General features: G+C 41.5%; 1 protein-coding gene across 2 annotated transcripts in view; it reads left to right on the forward strand.

Moving 5' to 3' along the window:
• Positions 1-2,033: 2,033 nt before the first annotated feature.
• The window catches only part of MECOM (MDS1 and EVI1 complex locus), a 177,788-nt gene continuing 155,249 nt past the window's right edge, over positions 2,034-24,572 (forward strand). For both annotated transcript variants that reach the window (XM_036389158.2, XM_036389159.2), the window contains exon 1: positions 2,034-2,153. The gene's annotated coding sequence lies outside the window, so the exon portion shown is untranslated. The remainder of the gene's footprint in view (positions 2,154-24,572) is intronic.

Genomic DNA, 24,572 nt, shown 5'->3' on the forward strand with positions numbered 1-24,572 from the left:
CTGTCCTTTCCTGCCCTTTGGAGTCCCAGTTAAGTGGTGCTGGAGGCAGGAAGGGATGGCATGGGCTCATGAGAGCAAGCTCTCTGCATCAGTGCTTTCACGAGCCCTTAAGCATCATTGCCAAAGTCAGTTATGAAAGGTAGGATTTCTGAACCACAAGCAGTGGAAAATCCCTCTCTGTGTCCTTCTCAGCTAGATGGTAGAGTCACTCAAAATTTTCTACTTCTCAGAATGCCAGGTATTAGTAAAGTGACAAACTGATCAATATTGGGTTCAATTGTTAAAGTGCAGGCAGAGTCTGCCAAACCGGAGGCCGAGGGGACGGGTAGCTGAACTTTCCTGTGACATGTATGAGGTCATAGCCAGTGCCACATAAAAGAAAGAAAAACAGTTCATGGCTGTGAATAAATTGCTCACAGATGAAGAATCCAGTTTGCCAGTCCTGTGATGGGAGCAATCTATTCCAATGATTTGTTATGTCCCAGTGTTTGTCTTAGGCAGTACCAGAAGCATGAAAGTACAGATATAAAACCGTGAGATAATATGTAACAAAGATGTGAGAGACAATGGGCTATGACCAGTTTCCAGTGGAAAAGCCATACGGTGCTAATCTACCATGGATAGTTTCTTAAATGAGCAAGAAATTGAAAGAACATTTTAAAGTTTCCTGTTTCTTCACTGAAACAGAGTCATTCTGAAAGCCAAGCTCAGTGTAACACTTTCATTTCTGGGCCAACCATATTATGCAAATATTCTCAAGCTCAGGTTTTAAATACCTGATCTCTTAGTTTCAGTCCTTGGAGAACAGTATTCTCACCTCCTATTTAGGTTTGAATTAAGTGGAATGAGTTCTGGTGTGTATAAAACCCCAAGAACATGAATACATTAAATGAATATAAACAGTAAGGAAGGCTTTTTGGCTAGTTTTGCTGTTTTGACCCTTTTGCATGTAGAGTTGAGTTAAGCACTGTATTGCTGGTGCAGCTAAGGCCCCCGACTGAAGTAATTCTAAGTTTCTGACTAAAAGGAATTTATAATCAGTCTTACATTTTAGGCTGTCAAAAATACTGAGTTTTATTTTTTTTTCTTCTTTTTTGTTTTCTGGCTAAACCCCAAAGATGAAGGTAGGTTTTTTTTTTTTTTTAATGTGTTTTGGATCTGCCCCAGTTTTTTTTGCAACTGTAAGAGGAGAAGGTTCATGTTCTCTATAAGGTGCTGTTTGGATCCTGAACTTATTTTAGACCATTGCATTTCTTAGAGGTCAATGGTAAGACACTGATTTACATCAGCTGAAGCTCTTGCCAAGAGTTGTGTGGTAGGCTGGATCCTTTCTCCGAAGACTAATTGGAGGCCATCAAACTTAATTTTGGCTACTTTAGGTTCAGTCTGTCTCTCTGCAAGACCAATGAAGCTTTCCTGCTTTTTACTTCTCTTAGATTTCAGTTGTAACATGTAATGCTGGCTTTCAGTTGTAATTTCAAAGCACGTGTGGGGTGCAGTGCTGTATCCAGACCCGACTGGACAATGGGGTGTGCCTGCCTTTACATCTGTGTGCAATTCCCTTGCCTGTGCTCAGTGATGCAAACCACTTTTGATGTCAGGAATATTCAGAAACACTGTGTTATCCCCAGGCCTACACCAGAGAAAAAGCTCAGCTCCATCCAGGATGAGGCTGTGCTGCAGGATTAGTGATTGGTGACGTCTCCCAAGCTGTCTCTTCCATTCCATGTGCAGGCTGAAACGGTTTCATGTGCAAAACCTTGTCAGGGTGTTTCAAATCCTACTGTTTGTCCTTCTTTTCCAGGTGATGAATGTTTGTATGAGAGCTTCCCAGAACTTCCCTTGGGGGAGGTACCAGAAGCTGATGGAGAGGCTGCAAATGTCCAGTGTCCAACATCCGTCAGCATCCAAGAGCCGTCTTCTCCAGCGACCTCCAGCGAAGCTTTCACACCCAAGGAGAGCTCTCCTTACAAGGCTCCAATATACATTCCTGATGACATTCCCATCCTTCAGAGTTTGAGCTCAGAGAATCCAACATTCCTGGAGCAGGATTAGGGATATGGACCAAAAGGAAGATTGAAGCAGGGGAAAAATTTGGCCCTTTTGTAGGAGAGCAGCGGCCACACCTGAAAGATCCTAGTTACGGCTGGGAGGTAAGATTTTCTCTACATTCTTTTGGTCTGTTGAGTTATTGTGTGCCTATCTATAAACACAAATATTTGCAGAATTTGAGTCTTATCCTGCAGCACCCAAAGCAAATTTATGTGCACAAACTGCTTTGTGGCCTTTCAGGGTTCTGGATGGAGATGAGTGTAAATTGAAAAAGAAAAAAGTCAGAAATTAATATTGCTCTTCATGCATGAAATCTGTCTGGGTGGATGTTGGCAGGTGATGCTCCTTTTGAGGAAAGTGAGGAAAAAGTGTTGTTGGAACATTTCTATACCATTTTTAATCATGTCTTGGAGAGTCCTGTGTTGTGTCTCCTGGTGAGGGATTGGCAAAATCACTGCATTTTAGGGTTTGAAATGAAACCGGGTTCTGTTTCAGGATTGTGAATTGCCACTTTCTGTCAACAATGATTAAAATAACCCTTAAATCTAGTGATGTATGGCTAGACTTGCTATTGAAAAACTTTGTGCTACTAGGGGGCTTCAAAAGCTGGGGGGTTGATCCTGCTTCCCATTTTACTTAATGGGAATTTTGCCACTCATTTGCTGAAGTAGGTTTGGATGCTAGAGCCATACCCAGCACACATGGGAATGGTGTGGTTCTTGTTACTTCTGCAGATGTTTTGGGAAATCCTTTCTCTGAAGGAGCTCATGGACTACTTGGTGAGTACAGGTGTTGGATCTTGCTTTCCCTGACTTCAGGGACAGCATTTTCCTCGCTGTGATATCACTGAGGATCTGTCTGAGCTCCTGGTCTGTGGTCAGGTCAGGGATTCAAACATCAAGTGGCGCTGCTGTTGTGTTATGATGTAACAAATGTTCCTGCATGGTTTATTCAACAATGTGCTGTAGGAACAGAGCGCAATCTCTGCTTTCCATCTGTACGTTTCCTTTGCTTTCTGATAAGGGGAGCTGTGCAGGGTTTGTGTGGCTCTCCAGGGGCACGCCTGACCTCAGGAGAGATGGGAGTTCATTTTCCCAGGAAAAATGAAGCTTCATTGTGGAGCAGAGCCTTGCAGATATGGTGGAAAATGGAAGCTTGATTTGCTCTTAACTATCCATAAACACTCAGGGAGTTCATGACAAACTTTCCATCCAGCTGTTTAAACTCTTGTGAGACCTGTGACAATGTGACAGAATAGTGTCAGGAGAAATCATAGACTTGGCAGCACTCTACTGAGTTAACAGACTGTGATGCAATATAATTGCTAGTGAGAAATCTTTATTATTTGAAAAAGGCACCAGGAAACCATAAAATCTGACCTTTAACCATACCACAATTAAGCTCAAATATTGATAACAGAAATTAAAGCAAAAACTGTTGATACATGGCTGTAATTGCAGGTTTAACATTTTTCCAAAATTAGGGTATTTTAGACTGGACATTCTAAAAGTAGGACAGGATAATCCCACTGAAACTGAGGGAAATTCATCTAGCCTTTCACACCCTTAGATGCTGGCAATATGCTACAATATTAGAGACTGGTTTTCCTGCTTGGAATATTTCAGATTTTGGGGTCTGTGATATTCAGACAAGAAATGAATATCTTGATAGTGCTGGAAGCCCAGCTGGCAGCCTGAATTCCTTTCAAGCTGCAGGACTCGTGCCATTTGAATGGTGTTATTTATTTGGGACAGCTGGGGCAAGCTATTGAAAAATGTTGGAGCAAAATCACACAAAATCAACAGTCAAGTCCCTCTGCATTTTGGTCACTCACCCAGAAGTATTCTGTGGTGCTTAGAGGAACTTGAAACTGAATATTTTTTTTGAACAAGTGGGTTAAATACATTTACTGTAGTTGAAGAGAGACAAAGAAATTCTGGTTAGCAGAGTTTACACAGTGAGTAAAATGGCATGGAGTGATGGCTGGGGCTAGAGGAGGGATGTGGGGGATCCTGGTAGTGCTGGAGAGGACTTCAGTGATGCTCATTCCACACCAGATGCTCATCATCACACTCCTCAGGAATCCACCGCTGATACTGGTGTGTAGGCTCAGGCAGTGCTAAAGGCAGTGTGGGATGGAGAGGAAAACTATCATTATTGAGGTTTAAGTATGGTCTTGAAGCTTTTCTGGTGCTGTTGTTTTCTGCTTAAATGGGCATTTTTGGGAAACAAGGAGTATGTCCAGCCAGGTGCCAACAAACCAGTTAACAAATGAGAATTCATTCTGCTGTTGCTGATAATCAAGGTGAAATTTAGTTTCAATCTGAAATGGAGGAAGGATAGAACCAAAGTTTCTGTGTGGTGCTGAGTGTGGGTTTTAAGTGATTTTGCAGTGTGAGAGGTTTTAAAATCTTTCCACTTGTTTGATGAGTGAATTGTATCGGTTGTGACACGATACTCTCTCATGTTTGATTACCTGTAATTCCTGGGGTAGTTCATGGTGCTGTAGAAGCCAGCTGGTGACTTCAGAAGGAGGGATGTCCCTACCTGTTCATGTTGCTCTGGCTCCCATAGGCCAAAAAAAGCGTAACAGTTACACACAAATTTGGACTGTAACTACATTTTTTGAAAAATACATTTTTTTCCTTTGCAAAAGCCTGTCATAGTTTTGGGTGTTTCCAGCTGTGGGATACTTCTGACTTCCAGTTTTTGTGACTGATATCCATCTGAGTTGATACTGGGATTAGCCTGGGAGAGAAGTGGAAGCTGAGGGAACTGCTGCTGTTAAATTCTGCAGCCAGGCAGTTGATGATAAAGTAAAATTTTCTGCAGCAGGCTGAGGAATTTCATGGAGCCTGTTCCTACATTCCCCTATAGCAAGACTCCCTATGGGATCAACACAGAGTTCCATCAGAGCAAGTCCAAGAAAACAATGTCTATTGTGTCCATTTATACAGTTCAGCCATAAAACACACTCCAGGACAAAAAGAATTTGTTGTGATATAGTCGTGCTTGGGTCATGATTAGAGTGCTGTAGATCAGTTTAAATGAAAAGCCATAAATTTGAATTTTATCTCATTTTGTGGGGCTGGAGTTGAGCATTATCTAATCAGGTATTGGTTAGCTAAAGTACAAATCGAACAGGGGGTCACTGGACAAGGGGAAAGGTCGAGCTTTTTTGCAGTTTGTCACGGGGGTTTTAGTATTTGCCGGCAGCCCGAGTATCTGAGGAGGTCGGGAGGCTGTTGCTCGGTGCTTGTTTGAAAAGGGAAAATTGACTGCTGCTTAATCAACAAAGAAAACAAGCTTTTAAGGGATGGCAGTAATTTTTTTTTTTTTTTTTTTAAACAAAAGCGAGGGAACACAAATTTAGTGATTTCATCGTGGTTCATGCCCTGCTATGAAAAACAACTGGGAGAGTATTTCAAAGCAAGGCTTTGAGTAGGTCGCCAAAGCACACGCACCTACCTTGGGCCAGAGGACAGCCAACATCCAAATTCAGGTCTCTTGCTGCTCTAGCAAACTCAAAGTCTCATTCATAAGAACAAATTCTTCACAGCTCTTTTGATCCTAAACTTTTATTTCTTTACTAGGAGGGCAAAACCAGGAGCAATAAACTCTAATAAATCAAACCTGTCACAGAAGTAAAAAAAATATTTTAGAGCTTTATAAAGCAGCATATAATCTGTTTATAGAGCAGAGTATATTTTCCTGTCATGCCAGGGAGGCTGAAAAACAACTCATATTTGGTAGAGTATGCTTGAGCTGATGCTATTACTTCTAAATGGAAATTAGGAGGCCATTTGGCTATTTATTTATGTCTCCTCTAACATTTTTCATGTGAGTCCTCTGAGAAAACTGCACAGCTTCCTAAAAATTGTTCTGGAGTACAAGCTTCCCACTGTTTTGTAGGGACTGGAACAGTTGCAGTTTGAAGCTTTAATTCTGCACTTTTTTGCTTTCTTTTGGCAGTTTTAAAAATTAAATTTATTCAAGATTCTGAGGTTTATGTGTACCATATATTGCTATGAAAATTAAATAATATGTTAAAAAAAAGTATAGGCTTTTAGAGATGAAATCTAGTCTATATGCTTGCAAATCTGGGTTGTAGCATCTAAACCAATAGCTTGGTTTTCTTAGCATCCAAAGGATTCTACTGTAATCAGTGGCAGTTACCAACCAGTTCCTATGTACGGATGTTAGCTCCTGTTTTTGGGTCCTTCTTTGGGAAAATCTATGCCAGAATGCTGAAAGCAGCATTTTTTTTGTTTGTTTGCTTTGTTTTTAATAAAAACAGAGCAAAAAGTCTTCTAAATAACTTCCCGTGGAATTCTCACATCTTAAAACTCCAGTTAAGCTATTCTTAATAAACAGTGACAGTGCTGAGGGAAATAACTCCCTTGTAGTCAGGAAAATCACTCTGGGAGAGAGCAGTAGATAATGTTTTTTTCAAAAAGAAAAATAGAAGGAACAAAGACTTCATCACTTGTGAATATTTTTCTTTGGGATATGGAGTGTGTCTTAGTGTTAAACAATAAAACCCTTGATTTTCTGCTGTTGTTTGACACTTTCACACTGCCACTGGTCTGTGACTTTTACAGACCAAATCTTGGCTTTTTCTTGAATTGTTTTCAACAGCATTAGCATGCAAAACAGCACCACACTCAGCCAGGTGGTTGGAAAGCAGGGAAGCATAATAGAGATTCCTTGCCTAGGTTTTCTCCTTTCATATGGATTGCAGCAGTATAGAGACTCCAGGGATTTTCGCAAAATTATTGTTGAAGCAAAACCAGAAACAAGGATGTGGGCTATTCTGTTATTTGGAATTAAAAAGGAATGATTTGTTTTATAGTGGGAGGTGGGGCTGCTTTTTGATCAACACAGGACCAATGTAGCCTTGCAGAGCGTGTTCTCCCCCAGATCAACAGATCATCCGCTCCTGGCAGCTGCAGGTGGGGGTGACATCCTTACCTTGTCTGCAGCGCATAGGTGATGCTTTATCCCATTTGGAGCTCAGCTTTGCAAGGCATAGAGCACTCTGGCCAGGGTCCAATAAAGCACTTAGGCACGAGCTTATCATCAACAGGATTACCCAGGTGTTTGAGTTAAGCACGTGCTTAGCTGCCGTGTTAAGCTCTCTGTAAGGGACGCAGTGTTCGGTGCGCATGGGATGGAGTTCAGCCGTGTGTCCTGCCTGGGGTGAGCGTGCACGAGGGTGCTTCAGACAGCCCCTCCGAGCTGTGCACAAAAAGGACATTGCTGCAAGTGTTACCAGCCTGAATTCTCCTGTTGTTTGCATCTGGGTCTTGTGGTGAGGCTGTGCCTGAGTCAGACACGGCTGCAGCAAAAGGAGTCCCTGCAGATGCTGCTTCATGAGCAGAGCCTTGCCCTCACAGTGGATGTCAGCACCATACTCCAGCCAGCTCCCTGGGCTTATCACCAGCTTTCTCCCTGCCTGGAGAACACAGTTTATAATTGCAAATGAGCAAATATTAGGTCCTTGAATAGCAAGATACGAGCAGGTGGACTTGTCATTCAGTTGAATTAAATGTATTGACAGCAAAGGGGAGCTGTTGGTCCTTTGGGTTTTTCTGTGTGGGTGGAAGATGCTGAGGACAAGAGGGTTCATTCAACATTAGTCTGTGTTGCTTTTCTTTATTATTCCCTTCTCCTCCACCCTTCAATTCCTCTAATTCTTTGATTAATATGATTAAGTAGAATCTTGCATGAGGTTGGTGGTGCTTTGTTTTTTTGGGCAAAGACCTCAGGCAGAGCTGCTGTTTGCTGGGAGGGGAACACCAAAGCTCCCTCCTCAGCTGGCCAGGGGAGCTGCTCTCAGAAAACCTTCAGATCAATATCACACAAAGGAGCTGAGAGGCTGCAGTAGTTTTTTGGAAGGGAGGTGCTGCTCACCCCCATCCTGAGCCAGCCCTGGCACTGGGGCTGTGCTTAGGGGGCTGGTGAGGCTCTGAGCCAACCCAAGGTCAACGTGGCAACAGCCTCAGGAAGAGGCTTTCAGCCAGTGCAGAGGCTGAGCAGCTGTTGGTGTGGCACAGCTGGAAAATCTCACAAAAGCTTTTGTCCCAACGAAACCCGGAATGGGTTGTGTGGAATTGACTCTTTCTCCAGCCACAGTGGATGCTCCACCGTGTCCTTGACCTTGAGGGCAGGAAATCACACATTTCATGGCAGAGTCTAAAGCCACAGAAACCTCTCTGTAGGTCTGTGTGTGTGTTGCCCACAAAGCCACTGAGGTTTTAATTTAATCAGGGGGAGCATTAACTCCTGAGGGAAGCAGAGTGAAACCAGAAGGGTCAAGTGGACTTAGAAGTAGGAAGGGGAGAAGGAAGTTTTGTTACCTTCTTCAGAGCAGAACCAAGAGGATGTTTCAGGAATTTGCATTTCTCTTCAGAGCAAAGAGATTTTTATTTATTTAAACACCACCAAGGTAGCTTTTGAGTTCAGTAACATTCTGTCCAAGCAGGTAAGAGCATTCAATTAATAGAGACAAAAACTGCCATTGGAGTAGATTTGAGATTATCAAATTACAAAGAAAAATAAATGAGATGTGCCAGACATCCCTTTAAAAGACAAAACGGGTAAATTGAATTTAGCCATTAAGACAACATCAGAAAGAAAAATAAAAAATATTAAACTGAAGAGAATAATAATTGCATCTAATAGAACTGACAAACAATCATAATTCTTCCCATTAAATAAATACGTTATAAAAAATTTATTATGAAATGCCACATTATGCAAGCCAGGATTCAGAGATGAGTTCTTTGCATTAAGTACAGTAGATGCCATTAAGGAAAACAGTCAATATGTCACTAAGCCACGGCCTGTAAAATTAAATTGATTTGGTAAATGTAAGTAAGATAGATCTGTTTGCTTTCATCATCAATTTTGAGTGGGTGAACAGGTGATGTCACCAACCTGGGAGCGATAAAGATGCAGGACCATCTGGAAAGCTTTGTGATGGATGGGCAACTGCTTTTGGATAGTGACAGTGCTGTGGTACTTTGTCACTTGGGATGCAGTACTTAATAACTTTTCAATACCATCATAATAAATTTCACTGCCTTATTAATATAGAAATGGTGAGTTATTACTGTGATGGCTATTGTAAATAACAAGAGATGCAGCTGTCAGAAGCTGATTGTTTGGGCATGTTTCTTTAAGCAACACAGTTGACTTGGGATAATCAACGTATGTCTATATCAGCAGAGTTTATTGCTCTTGTCAAAAGAAAAAGCAGCATTATTCAAAAATTATATGAAGTCCATAATAAACAAGTTTAATATATTATCAGACTTTTCCTATAAGTTTCCTAACATGGGACAATAAATCACTTTTAATAATGCCTTTCTTTGTACAATAATATCCTTATGCTGTAATAATGTCCTTTCCTAACTATTCACCAAGCAGAACTTCTGAAAAAACATAAAGGCATCTCGCACCCATCAGAACACTTAGAAAATTAAATCTCCCTATTTCATTAATAGGCTTCTTCTGATATAAAGCTGATGGGCTCTAGCTGTGTCTTTCTTTTTTCTGTTTTAATTGAACAGATGTAGTTAAAAGTAATCTACGACAAAGAAATACAGACAAAATTATAACCATGTGTCCCTAAACACTGGCAGGAAAGAGCATCTGTGGGTGTTTTATGAAAGCCCAGCACTGCTCCGTGACATTGCTGCTAATGTCACCGGGCTGAGGACTGGAGAGAAACAAAATGCATAGATAGCTGTTAGCAGAAGATGAATTACCAGATCAATCATTTAGCACCATTCAGGGTATTACACCATTGTTCCCCGGGAAGATAATTAAATCAATGATGTCTTTCTTATTTATGTAAAGAGCCACGAACTTGTAAAGAATATCCAAACCTCCTCAAACATATTACTGCTGGATTTTTTTTTTTTTTTTGTTTAAACCTTACTGACTTTGCCTTTCAGGCTCTAGCTTTGTCCCTCTTTTCAATTAAATGTCTCTCCACCATTTCTATGACTGCTGAAAAGAGAGCCAGCAGTCTATTAACAGGCAATAAAGTTCAGGAAGCCTAAGACTAGTTTCTTGGGTCAGAGGTGAAAATTGCATACTAAATGAAACAAAGGTGTGTCTTGATGGCTCAACAAGCAGTGGAGAGACGAGCATACATGTGGGCAGGAGGAGATGGTCGTCATTAAACAGAAGCAAATGAACACAGGATTTGTGGTATGGCAAGATGCTTATTAACCCAGAGAAACACATGCTCTTCAGAGGACACAGCACTGAGGTTTGATGCTTAACAATAGCATTGCAATCTGGGTGTTTGGTCTAGTAAAGACTGAAAAACAAAATAAAAAGCCCATATTTTGTTTGCTAGAGCCTGCAGATTAGGATGTGTTCATCAGGTAAATTAAAAAAAAAAAAAACTTATTTGGAAATAAAACCAGAAACCAGCAATTGGCTAATAGGGTATTTCTACCCCAGAGAGGATTAATATGGAGCTTTATTGTCATGACAGCCCTCATGTTTCCTGGCTGAATGGTAGGTGGCATGCACAGGAGTGAGGACAGGGGTTGTCATAATCCTGCCTGGCTTTATGCGATCGCGCTAACTTCGGTGCATACAATACTCATTAATTTGGGAAAGAAATACAAATGTTACGTGGCCCTTCCTTTTAAAGCACAGACCTCGTGTTTAGTGTGGAAAGATGTAAAAGAGCCCACAAAAAGCATAACATTTCATCAGGTGAAGCCTACGGCGTAAGGGGGCTCTGGTGTATAGTGGGTTTCCCAAAGTGTTGTTCTTAGTCTTAACTTGATGAAGTGTATTGGCAACAGGCAGAGAGTCGGCTGTGCTGGAGACCTGGAGCTGCTCAGGGTTTCCAAAAGGAGCCTTCAGCTCCCTTCTATCTTCTTGAAACACCCTCATGTAGCCAATGGGCTTTCCAAAAATGTAGCTATTTGTTATGCGGGTGTTTTACTAAAAAATAAATCTAGGTATTAATGTTTTCAAAGAGGTTTGTGGTCGAGGTATTTAAAAACTGTGGTAGAAATGTTGATTTTGTGCAAAAAAAGGTAAAGCTCTCCTAGTGGGGAAAATGGAAGTTTGGGTATGGGAAAGCTTCAGCATTACTGCATTTACAGAAAATAGTCTATAAAGGTAAATTGTAAGTATTGATCAAGAGATAACCTTCAAATAAGGGAAAATTTGCATATGAATGTAGAAAAAGTGATTTTGCTTTCCAGTCTTAACTTGGCATCTACCCGTTTGGAATACGAACACGTGTAGGCAGACAAATGAGCAGCTAAAAAGGAGGAGAGAAAACAGTTTTTCTGTCTTTAATGCTACACTCAGAAATGACCCTACCAAACCCTCTGTGCCAAAATGGTGTTGATGGCCAGGGTGAGCAGCAGTGAGCTCAGTGCCTTGCCTTTGAAACACACCTCCTCTCTTGCATAGAGAGCAGTGTTTTACCATTTCCCCCCAGTTAAGACTGTGTGAAGAGACCTTTTTTATTATTTGCTTGTAGATCTGTGGTCTCAAATTGCATTTTCATCCGCCTGCTGACCCTGGGCTGTGCACTTCTCTTTACTTCCTTCTCCCTGTTCTCCTCCTCTCATAACTGGTGCTCCTGTTCTCCCCGTCATCCCAAAACCTTGGAGTCAGCAGGAATCCTTGTTCAGCCTTGTGAAAAACTTCCTTCTTCTCAGCTTCTTCCGACCTTTTGTAAGTCCCATCTATCCCTGCCCTTTATATCTGGCCCTCATCTTCCTCCATTTATTTTCCAGCAGGTCAGTGCCATAATTGCCTCCAGCACTGGCTGTGTACATAGTTTGCCAACCAGGCTCTGATTGCCTTTTAGTGGCTGCATATATTTTAGTTTTCTACTGCATCTTTTCCTTCTCAGCTCTCTCTTCATGTCAAGATTTCGGTGTCCCTCAGTTCATTTAAGCTTGGGGCATCCCCCCTGTTGTGGACACAGTTTGCTCGTTCCTTCCCACAAACACTTCCCTCTGCTTGAAATATCACCAGTTCCACTCTTAGCAGAGCAGCTCAATCCCTACCAGTATGGACCCTCATTATTCCCTTTCAAAAGCTGATTTTCTCAAGTCATCTCACCAATTTGATGGCTGGCATTGTTGCAAAAAAGGCAACATCTCAACTTCCCTCATTAAAGCCCTTTTCCCTCTCACTAATGCAAACAGAGATGAATAAAACATGTTTTAGGCAGATTTCACAATAGTCTAAATAATTATTTGAAGATTATGACTTTAACAGAAGTTTCTGTGTGTAAAGAAACCCTCGTGGTAGGTATTTAGCTCAGGGAGAGTGACTTGTTTGGCATTTGCATTCAAATACTTTTGTGCTTCTGGACCAATTTTAAGACTGGACTATCTGATCCCACCACCCATGACAACAATGCAGAAGTAGAAAATGAAAATTCTGGTTTTCAGCCCCAGCATTCCTGAATAAAATTTAGCTGATTGCAACAGTATCATTTTTGGGTGTGATTTTTTTAGTGGGTTTGAGATTGAATGGGTTTAGAATAGGTGCTTGAGCAGCTTTTGTCCCCATGCTAATGCCCCCGCAGCAGTGGGAGTCAGGAGGAGTGAAATGATGACCTGAAATAGCAGACGGCTCCAAACAGAGCTGGATTAATGTGAAATGGGGCCCTGGTCCCATCCAGCCAGGAAAGCTTCAGCCAGCCTGGAGGCGCCCGTGCCCTGTCCCATGCAGCATCCCCACCATCAAACCCAGCCCACCGAGCCCCTGGTCCTTCTGCAGCACAGAAATCCCCCAAAGTGGTCTCCAGCCGCCCTGACAGCATGGTGAGCCCTGTGCCATGCTGAGCAAAAAAACAGCGGAGGGATTAAAACCCAATTTGCCCATATTCTCATGGGCTTTGTAGGATTTTTTTGTGTGTAACTTACACATTTGATGTGTTTGGAAAGGCTCAGTAGTACCGTTCCTCCTCCTGTGATATTGCCGGGCTCGCTCTGTAATGCTGGAGAAGAAAAAAAAAAGCCAGCCTTAGTGTTGGGAATTATAAATAATTTGATGCAACAGGTTTAAGTTACCATTTTTGTGGTGAAAAGAAAAGCTTAGCATGATCCAGATTTTCCTTGGTTTCCTCCCATTCTGCTTAGAAGCAGAGGTATTCACATTTCTTTGTCTAACAGTTTTATAATGTCTTAAGAGATTAACAGTGAGCATGAATGAGGGGCTGAGGATTAGACGACAAAAAGCCCGAGCCGTCCACTACCTTGTTTGCACATTTTACATTTTTCAGCATTGCCGAGCGAGTATAGAAACTAAGGAAAGATAATAAGGACCAGAGTCCCAAAAGTGTTTAGTGATTCAAAAAAATTCAGATGCCATGTCAGAACTGACAGAATGATGGAGCATTATGTGGCAGGACCCACTTTTTTGTCTTAGGGTAAGCTCTCGCCCTGAGTGAATGCAGATGTTATCGCAGGATCCCAGACAGACAGTCAGTGAAATGTGACAGGCTGTCAGCAAAGTTACACTACGTTGAGCTTGCTAAAATATCCCAAAGCTTCATGCATGGCCTTTAAAAATTATTATATTTTTTATTTTAGATATACATATTTTAATATATATCTACACAAAAATATATTTAAATATGTATTTATTAATATAAATATATTAAATATATATATATAACTATATATAAATATATATTCATTTACCTTTATTTTATATATTTATATATTAAAAGCTCAATCACTTAGGAGGTTAAAAAAAAATAAATGGTTACAGTAACATTTCCAATCAGGGATCCTTTGAATGGTTCAGATGTGGCTGTAAAAGTTTTTTTCAAGAGTAGGGGGAAAATGATTATCTGAAATATTTGGAAGGTTATGTTGGCATCAGTGAGATTTGTAGAGGCAAAGCACAGGGTAAGGCTGTTAACCACATGTCAGAGTGTGTCAGTCATTCCCTGAATGATTTGGGTATTTACCCCTGTGAAATGCTTAGGCAAATCAGTAATAGCAGCCAGCAGAAGTAAACCTTGCCCGTGCTCATCTTGGTTTTTCTCTTTAGCAGAGTATCAGCTTCAAAACAGGGGAGTTATAAGCAATTATAATTCTTTTACTGTTTTTTGGGTTTTTTTAAACCTCAAAATTAGATGCAAACAAGCTGGTAAAATTCCAAACTGAATAGTAAAAAGGACGTCAAGTGAACTGATTAAAACATGCTCAGAAAAATAAAAATATATGTCAGGACAAATCAATGCAATAGCTCTGAATTCAGATGCTCTGAAGTCATAATGAGGCTCAGAAAATGACTTTTGTTTCACATTTTGGGTCTGCAAGAGATATTTGATTCGTAAATATTGTAACAAGATATAAGCTTTTAAAATTTTGTGTAGAAAAAGAAAGGGCTCCCTTCTCCATAATCCAAATTTAGCTTTCAAGGAATATGCAGGGAGGTTATGTTCCTTATATGCCAATATACTTGCAGGACTGTGCTTGCTGTTTTAATACTTCATTATGTAGAAAATATAATCTGGGAAAGTCAGATATTTTTACAGATGCGATTGATTTTCCCTTTTGAAATAGGACAGACTCAGATTCAAGCTTTTACATAATTAGAGGACAGGGAGCCTAAAATACTGATGTTTTCAATTTATTTCACAGCTTTATTTTAAAGGTATATTTCATCTACAGGTTAGTAGATTTTGATTTGAAAATGCTAAAGTAAATTGCATATCTCTTTTGTAAGTAATTATATATATCATTCAGAGAAACCTCTTAATAGTCTGTATTCTTGTCTTATTACTGTTAGCTTAAGCCTAAATTTAATGAGAAGGCTGTTTATAGTGGCACAAACTAATATATTTTGCTAGAATAGGAGTTGCAGTATGTTTGTTCTCCTGGAAGCAGAGCAGAATAATGCATGTGATTTATAATCAATTTAGGTCTGCTTTGGAATAAGGTGATCTTGCATTATTTGTTTCCATACACTGAAAATATTAATTTACTTCTGGAGGCAGGGGAGAAAGGCAAACATAGGCAGCCACAATTTAGTGCAATTTGTGTTACAACAAAATGTATTACCAGCCAACACAACAACCTTCCGGGCTGGGAAAAATGGGATGCAAAGACACTTAGGAGATAACATCTCACATAGTGTTTTTGCAAAAAACCCCCCCAACAAACCCTCCAAGTAAACAATCCAACTAAATTATGCATATGGAGGAAATGATTGAGAATATGTTTAGCTGGTAATCGCACTCATGCCGAAGTTTTAAATTTCATCTGTCTGCTCAGATCTATTGTGATCCATTAAGTGGCTTCCTTTTTTTCTGACAAATTGAATGCTGCAACTGCAAGGAGCTCTTTTGTTCTTTTAATTCAGTCAGCATGGAAATGATTTTCTCATTTCAGGCCCTTTTCTGTCCTCTCTTCATTGTGTCAATAAAATAGAGTTGTGCAGAGCTGCTCTAATCAGCTTAGAGTGCTAATTCATTGCACTGGGATGCTATCTGGGTCCGGCTACAGGTGGGCACTATAAGGGGTCAGTCTCCAGGGGAGTCTAATTGTGTCTCTCTTGGGTCTTGTTTGCAGAATAACTCAAATCTCAAACCCTGGCTTAAGAAAGGAAGAAAAAATGCACAAACACAGGCGTGCAGGGGCACAAAACATTCCTGGATGCACCACACGGTCTCGTGGTTGTTTCTGCTTTGACACCGGGGAAGGGAACGCTTTAGTTCAGAAGCAAAAGATTAATAAGAAATTTTAAAATTTTAAAATTTATGTGGGGACGTGGTCATTTTGAGATATAGGCGTGCAAGAGGGAAAGGAATGGTGCTGGTGAGGGGTTGGGGGGAGTCTCACCTCTAAATTTTTGAGGCTTTCAAAACGCTGACTAAACCAAGAAAATATTGAAATAGCGAATCCCCGCTGCATGTGCCACTTTTGAGCAAGCTTTTTGCCAGGCATGAGAGCAGGTTGAGTATGGGGGGGTCTGCCCAGCACTGAGGAGCCCAGGGGACCCTCAGGTGAGTGAGGCAGGGACCCTGGGTGCCCCAGTCCCACTCCAGAGCCTGTGGCAGCGCCTTCCCCACAGCGTGGAGGGGCTGTGCTAACAGCAGGAGGTGAAGCTTTCTGCTGGGGACTTGGGCTCTTGTGTTGGGTTATGTCAGAGAACAGATGGGGAATGACCAAGAGAGGATCAGTACGAGGGGAATGAAAACCTCGTGTTTTTCTTCTGCCCCAGTATTGTGCAGTTTGGCCTCAGAACTGTCCCCAGCACAAGACAAGCAGGCTGCAGGCTTTGCTGGTTTGGTTTTGGTTTTTTTAATACATGTTTTTGTGTTTACCACCAACCACAAAAAAACCCAAAACAAAACAACCAACCCCTGAGAAAAGAGGCAGTGACGGGGAGAAGGGGAGGGAATTCCCGGTGAATCTCCTGTTTGTTGCCACCTTGTCCCAGGGTGGCAGTGTGGGAGCATCTGCCCTGGGCTGTGTCCTTGTCTCTGCCAGCTCTGCATCTCTAGGGCAGCTCTGGCATCTCTTTCATCAAGCACTGAGCAGAAACTGCCCAAATTTCCCAGACAGACATGCTAGATGCTGCCAAATATCCTCCTGAAGCAAGGCCAGCAACCCCAGCACAGCTCTGCTCCCAGCACTTGCTGTGCAAGCCAACAGAGGCAGGCATAGATGTGTTAGAGGTTTCCTAACCAAAAATTTCTCAGTGCCTTTAGGATGGCAGAGCAGTCCTGGCACATGCCCTGGCTGGGGAGGAAGGGCACAGCTCGTGGCAGAGCAGCCAGTGACTCTGTGGAAAGAAAAATGCAGTAAAAGTGCTAAAGAAAACTGAACAAATCATAAATTTCTTAATAGTGTAGTAAGAGGTGAAAGGCTGTTTATTTGGACAACATTTTGCTTTTAAATTAGCATGAAGATTTTCCCACAGAATGCATTTCCCTTGGCCATAATTGCTCATGAAAAAAAAAAAAAAGTGGGCACTTTTTGGAATTATTTTAAAACATTTCTGTTCTGAAAAAAAATACTCAGATCCTCTCAGACTCTTTTTTGCCTTCGTGTGACTGAGGTGCTCAGTGGTTTGTGTGCAGGAAAAGTGGACAGATCATGGCTGTGGCACGAGGTTGTAGGGCAGGGGAAGATCCTCTCCTGGAGCACAGTGGATTTGGGGAATGGGGATGTGACAAAGTCTCCCTCAAGCTGGTGGAAGGTGATGCCTTTTCCACAGATTAAGCCAGTACTGGCTCAGAAATGCAAAATGGGCTCTGCAGGTCATCAAAACCTCATCCTTGGCTACTTCCATGCCTGCAGTCCTCCTCCTTTCCAAACTCAGCCTGGCTGAGTTTGGGCAGGACTGTTCCCCACGGGTGGATTTCCTACAGGAGCTGCTGCCCTTTGTGGTTTTGTGGCAGAGCCGGCACCATGAAAATTAATTAACATACCTGAAGACACCCCTGAGCAGGAAATCATAGTGCTGCTCTGTCTTTCAGGGGTGAATAGGATCTCTCTATTATCAAAAACTCCATCAGGGAAGAGGAAATTAAGTTCCTAATTAGACAGTGTCCAAAGGAAGAAGTGAGGCATTGAAGAGATGAAGAAAATTGAGAGGTAGCTGATGCCCGTATCAGGCTAATGATAGAAAAGGAAATAGTAGAGCTTGAAAGGTCACTGACCTTATTAGGCTTGGAGAAAAGTAGTAGATCTTCAAAAGCTTTCACCTATGATAGGTTGACAACGTGTGAAGTTCTCAAGATGGTCAGAGAGGAAAGACAGCCCAGAAAGAGCATGGGAACAAATTAGGCAGATTACAGTGAGCTGCAGAGATACAGCATGAAAAGCATATTTAGAAAAGAAGGGAATTCAGAGGAGAAACAGCCAGAAATGTTTCATTTCTTGGTGAGATCTATTTTCACTAGGAGTACAGGATTTTTCTTTCCCACTTAGTAGTTTTATTTTTTTTTTACCATCAATTAAACTTGGTAATGATCCCTCACTGGGTTTAACATTTCCCCAATGAAGTATTTGCTTTCTGCTAAACTGAAATATTTCAGTGGTAGCCAACTCTGAATATTAACTTCAACGAGATGAAGATAGTGTTGCTAATAATAACTTCAACATTAGTTTTTGAATATAAGAACACTTAGTGACTTAGTGGAAAGAGACTTTTACCTTGGAATACCAAACCTGGCCAGCTGCAAGAATTTTAAAGGCTGTTACAGGCTATTTTCTCAGTAGGTAAAAACTCCCTGGCTCTTTAGAGGAGATATTACAAGAAACAAGTCTATAGCAAGTCAAATGAAATGCCCCTAAAGCCTGCCTCCTCCCAGCCTCTCTTCCTGCAGCAGTTTTGTGCTGTCCGTAGGTGATTTCTCGGAGCCAGCAAGGCCTGATTAAAATCCTCCCTGCTGGTTCATGTACAAACATGGCTTTGAGTTAAGAGGTAAAGTTGCTTCTCTGTCTTTCTGGTAAATGCTCAAGTTTTCTTGTTTCGACTGTTGGTAGGAAAGGGGGAGAAGGAATGCGAAGAAGAGGAAATTAAAAATACAGCGCTGCACATTTTTCATGCAACAGGACCAGTCCGTTTACAATGTAACATAACAGCAGTTTTTCAATCAAAATAAATGAGGACAAATTCTCTGCTGGTAAAAGTAGATGCAGTGCCATGACTTTCCTTTAACGTAAGCAGTGTATGATCCACTCCAACATAATAAACCAAATGTAAAGGCAGACCATGAAAAAAACCTAATTTTTTTCTTCGGTTGTGAGCAAGTTTAATGGCTTTTTTTTTTAATGCTCTGTGAGTAACAGGGCTGTTTTTAAGTAAACCCTGTTGTATTGTGAAATTAAAAACCCCCTCGCAGACAAGTGCTACCATGTGGTATTTCACAACTAAGGCAAAGATGCTTCCTGAATTTAAAGCTGACACTTTTATCATCAGAAGGAAAAACAGACTGAGTGCGCCTCCTGTCATTTTCTGGAGTTTGTGGTCCCTTCCTGAAGCAGAACCACCATGTAGGACTTGCAGCCTGGAGGCCCGAAGTGCTGCTGGCGTGGCCAGGAGAGCAGCATGTCCCTGCTTCCCTTGGAGGGCTCTGTGGAGCAGATTGTGGGTGCTGAGGGTCCTGGAGATGGGGAAGGGCTGCCATCCCTGATTAGATGTGCTCTGTAATAGTATCGTCCTGTTTTCACTCACCACGGCAGAGCATTTCTGCTGGGCTAACAAGGCATGGGGTAATGAGAAACATGCCAAGTTGAAGGGAAAGAGGAGTCGAACCTTCGTACAGGAAACAAATGTGATCAATTACCCCAAGTGCAGAGCTCACAGATACCTTATCTTAAGGCTCCTTAAAATAAGAAGTTGATTGTTTCCAAATGCCTCTAAGAAGCCAGTGATAGAAACACATTAATGCGAGAGACACGGGAAATTTTATTACCTCCAAAAATTGTCATTATTACTTGCTTCTAAAGATATGGAGGAATCAACACAACTGTCTAACACATGATCATGGCAATAAATCTACAGCTCCCATGCATGTGCAGGCTGTATGTAGAAGCAGATTTTCAGCATTATTTTATTGCAGTCATTAAACAATATTTCAAAAAGCTACCAGTGTTTATCACAATATAAAAATCCTCTTTTGTAGTTTGTTCGTTCCTTCCTCTCCTTCCTCTCCTTCCTCTCCTTCCTCTCCTTCCTCTCCTTCCTCTCCTTCCTCTCCTTCCTCTCCACTTCTTTACTTTCTTCCCTTTCCTTGTTTTGACTATTCTCTTTTTCAGTTCTCCACCATCTGTAGACAGCTACTGAACTTAGGCTGGAACTGGAGATAATTACCCAAAATTTCTGACAATCAGGGTGTTTTCTGAAGATGCATTAGGCACAGGGAGAAATGTGCAATGGCCAGCCCATACTGAGGTATGGCTGTGACCTGAAGATATGTGACTCTCTCCAAGGTTTATAATGTAAATCTGGAATGCTTGGGACAGGAATATATTGTTTATCATGGAATTGCTGCTGTCAGCAGGGACATCACCCATGGGTGAATTAGCAGGAGAAGGGAAGCCACTGTAGAAAATCTAACAGGCTCTTCCCATGCATGCAATTCCCTTTGGCATCAGCAGGAGTTGTGTGCCAGGACTGATGGAGTATATGACCTGAAAATCACAATTCCATTGGAGTCACTCTCTGAGATGGACATGATATCTTGTGTGGATGCATTTACACAGACTGGCAAGGCAGTTTTGCCACTGGTTTTAACAGGAATAGCGCCAGCTTTTTGTGTTTCTATCCATGATGGTGTGCTCCTTGGGAAAGCAGTTGAAAAGCTGGGCTCTCAGGACTGACGCACCTGTACAAAAATAAAAATACAGTGTTGCTGAGTTTTGTCAGTAAAGAATCCAGACTGGAGTCCAGAAGTATCTGCTCACTTAAAAATCCACATCAGATCACCTTTGTATAATGTGTAGTGAAATAAGGGCTGGAACATGTAAATTTTGCTGGACATCTCTTGATACAGGCATTGGTATGTGAAGGGGATTATTGCATCTTTCAGCAGGGACTTGTTTCCTTTAAGACATGTTTGCCTCTCTCCTGGCATCATCTTTAGTTTGGCATTGCTGTTTCGTGTTTGAAATGACAAAAACGAGTTGTTTTAACATTCATGCACATTTACTAATTCCAAAAGAATGAAGTGTTTATCACAAATAGGCATTTAGGTGCAGCTAAACCTTTCAGACATGCTTGTTGCAGTGATGCATGAGGTGGGCATTTCAGTAGATAACACCAAAATTTAAGAAAAAAAATCAGGCATTTACCTGGAATTATATTCAATACCAACCCGCTATGGTTTATTAAAGTTCTGCACTTTAGCCTGGAGACATTTGCCAGTGCAAAAGTAATGGCTGCTTTAACATCCGTGTACAAAAGTGGAATTTAAGAGATTAACTTGCATTTGACCTACTTCAGCTCTCCTGGTAATGAGGGGTGCAGAGGCACAGAATTAATTTCTCTCAATTTGTGGCTCTCAGGGGTGCTGCTAAGTTTGAGAGTGCTTGAATTTTAAGAGTCTCCTGGTGTGTTGAGAAGGTTTTGTTACTGCACAGAGTTCTGTCAGTGGCAGGGACTGAAGTGCCAGTTTTATCTGTTTGATTAATAGCCTGATTGAGTTCTAGTGTATCTTTGAAAGAAAAAAACCTTATTTTCTCTCCCACTTGAAAGGCATTTTTTCCTGCATACCCTGATTCTTTTTCACCTCCCAGTAACAGCTCGAAACAGGAAATGGACTGAGAAATGTCTGCTGGGCCTAACTTTGTCTGCAGCTCTCACACCAGACTTGTCTCACCTTTCCAGTAATCTGGGCTTTAGTCAAGATCTGTTGAACCTTTGTTGTGTGTGATATTAATAGACTGCTTCTAGCAGGATGTATAACCCTGGGTGATATTATTTGGACTGATGTGATTTTAAAAGGCAGCAAATGACTGTGCAATTATTACTGCAGAGCTGTGTCTCTACCACAGCATTAATGCACCTAAAGAGATTTTCGGCAAAGCAATTTATACTCTCATGAAATTGGCTGTAACTACTGAATGCACAACGTGCCCTTTTCTCCCCGGTTTTAAAGGTCTGGTTTAGTTCCTTATCCATACACTTCATCCCTCCTCTTCCTTTTCAAATAAGTTCTGTTCAGTGGAACCTTTCTTTGTGCAGGATCAGTTCCGACAGGATGTGGTTTATTCCCAGCTCACTGCAGTTTATCAAGGAAATAAACAGAGGAAGCAATAAGGTGTGTAGGTACTAACCTGCATCAAATATACATATGGTATAGGATGATAGAAATAAAATATTTCTAAAGTTTATCAAATTTTTTTATTGACTTATCACATAGGAATATTGGTGTTGAGAGTTTATCTTTCCTCAAAGTTTTTCAAGAAAAGCTACTTCTGCTTCTCTGAGATCTCCAGTAAAATCATGGCACAGGGGAGTCTGGGGAGAGTATGTGCTTATGTGAAAATTTACCAAGAGGCACAGAATTAGGCATCTTCCACTTAACAGCAAAAAATCCATATTAACTGTGGTGAGATAAAACATAAATATTTGTGTCTCATAACATGTATCAGGGAACCAACAGATGTGCCAGAGCCCACATCAACACGTGCAATGCCCTTCTCCTGGAATGCAGTTGTATTGTGTAACGTGACCCTATCAATTTAATAGAGACTAATTGTCCTCAGCTTCTTTTGTGGGAGTTCACAAAGCCTTTGCCAGGTTTCGGTGTCAGATCCTCCTCCCCAAAACCTGTGAAACACAGCTTTCCTCTGGATCTGTGAGCTGTCAACAAACTGGTTCTAGCGGCTTCTTTTCAGCAAGCCTGGACTGACCAGTGCTTCTCCCTTAAGGAAATGGCTGATATTTTTATTTCCAGGCTTAGAAATCTTAGAAATTGGCTGAATTCAGGAGGTTTTATAAGCAGAGCTCTTCTGTGAGGTTTGTACTGGGAGGCACAAAAACATACCTTGATGCAAATGGTTTTGATGTGTGAGTGCTTTCAGAAAGTCACTAATTATTTTCTTGGTTTTTCAAGAGGCAAAAAAATAATTGAGCATTTTGAGGTTTCTCTTTTAAAACATAGACCAGTGTTTCTAGGATGAGTTTTTAAAACAAGTATCAAGAGCACCTATTTCAGGTCTGCAGAAACATATCTTGTTATGACGTGCTTTCTTGATTTTGTGAAAATTTTTAAAGGTTATGTATTAAGGTTTTGTAGAAAAAAAAAAACCAACAACCAAAAAACCAAAAGCCTAGAAAAAATTTGATTTTAAATGTTTCTTAATCTTCTTTAATCCTGTGGAAAGCTTTAGTTATTGCCATACATGCTTCAGTGAAAAGCAACGGCACCAGTGCCCAAGCCACTGTACAGAGTTAATGTCCTGCAATTTTTCCCTGCTCCTGAGAGTCTGAGGGAGTTTCCAGCTCCACTTTTCCTAGCAGCTGCCAACGTTGTCAGCACTGATCTGTCAGAAAGGATTTTTCCTGGCAAAACTTTGAAGCTCCTTTCTGACATCCCCAACAAACTAATTGTTGTCTCCTGCCTCTGAGAGCCCTCTGAAGTCCCAACGAGTTAGTGTCTTCTCAGGAGATGAGAAAAGGGACTCACAAAATCAATTTATCAGGCTATTACGCATTGTCATCAGCCAAAACAAAAACCTGCTAAAGACAGGAGAAAAAGAAGGAGAAACGGGTCTCTGAGAAAAGGTTACAGAACATCCATCTTCTCTCCTCTTCCAATTGTTTCCTTTCTTTACCCATTTTCATACCCATTTCCCTCCACTAAAAGACACTTTATGACAAGCATTGTAATCTCTTTAGACCAGGGGGAACCTCTTCTTTAGGACCAAATCTTTGCAAGGCATGAGTGACAGCGGGAAGGGGTCCAATTGCCACCGAAGACACTCAGGCAATAAATCATCCACCCTGGCATCGAGTGGCTGGACTCGTCCGCGCTTCCCGATGGCCACCAGCGCCTGGCGGTGACAAAACAGCCATTGTCAGCACCCAGCAGCCACATTCCCTCCTTCTCCCCGCCGAGGTTTTAACTTCACCTAAGGAATAAGAAACAGATTACCATGTTCTGAAGGGAAAACAAGGGGAAAGACTACCACGGGTGGGAGAGGGGACGCGCGAAAACGATGGTATCGCCGCGCGCTTCTGCAAGCTCAAACAATAGTAGAGACTGGAAAGGTGCCATCAGGGTTTTATTGGTAATTGCTAAACTGTCCTTTGAAAGTCTCCAGCCCAGACAGTTGTTCTGCTGGCATGTTTTAAAGACTTTCCATTTCCAGGTGACCTCTGGTGCTGTGGTTACTCTTTAATCGAGGCAAAGTAGCGCTCGGAGGTGTGCGCTGTTCTGAGCACAACAGCTCTTCACCAAACAGAACAATCTTAAGGAGGAAATACTGGATGGAAAAGTAAGTGCTTGTCACACAGATACAAAGATTGGAGCGTGTTTTGGATTCTTTCAGGCCAAACCCAAAGGTCTTTGCATTGTCCAGTTATCACACCAAATACCATCGTGAGGCTTTTATCATTTGCAACTAAATTGCCACAAGGAGAGCTAAAAAATGTGCCAGGTCTGTTCCACTGAGGGGCTTGTGCACTGCTGTTGCATAAAAGACATTTCCAGGTAAGTTGTAATCAGCTCGGAGTTACATATTAACCGATGAATTATGGTAAAGAGGGGAGTAAAAGACTGTAGTGGGATGACTCTTTAAATCTGAAGCCCTTCAGAAGGTCACCAAAGGATAAGAGTAGCAGAATATTTATCACTGCTGCATTTTTATCCTTATTGATTTCCTCCTCAGTGTCATTAGGGTGTTTTCTTTAGAGAAATGTGCTGGACAACACTAACCAGTTATTAATTATTGTTGATGCTGGGAAAAAATGACCCATTCTCTCAAGGATGCCTCTCAACATGGTGCACTTGCTAAATGTAATGCAAGAGAGGAACTTGACTCTGC

This window comes from Molothrus ater, chromosome 10, assembly GCF_012460135.2.
Source record: "Molothrus ater isolate BHLD 08-10-18 breed brown headed cowbird chromosome 10, BPBGC_Mater_1.1, whole genome shotgun sequence".
Classification (NCBI taxonomy): Eukaryota; Metazoa; Chordata; class Aves; order Passeriformes; family Icteridae; genus Molothrus; species Molothrus ater.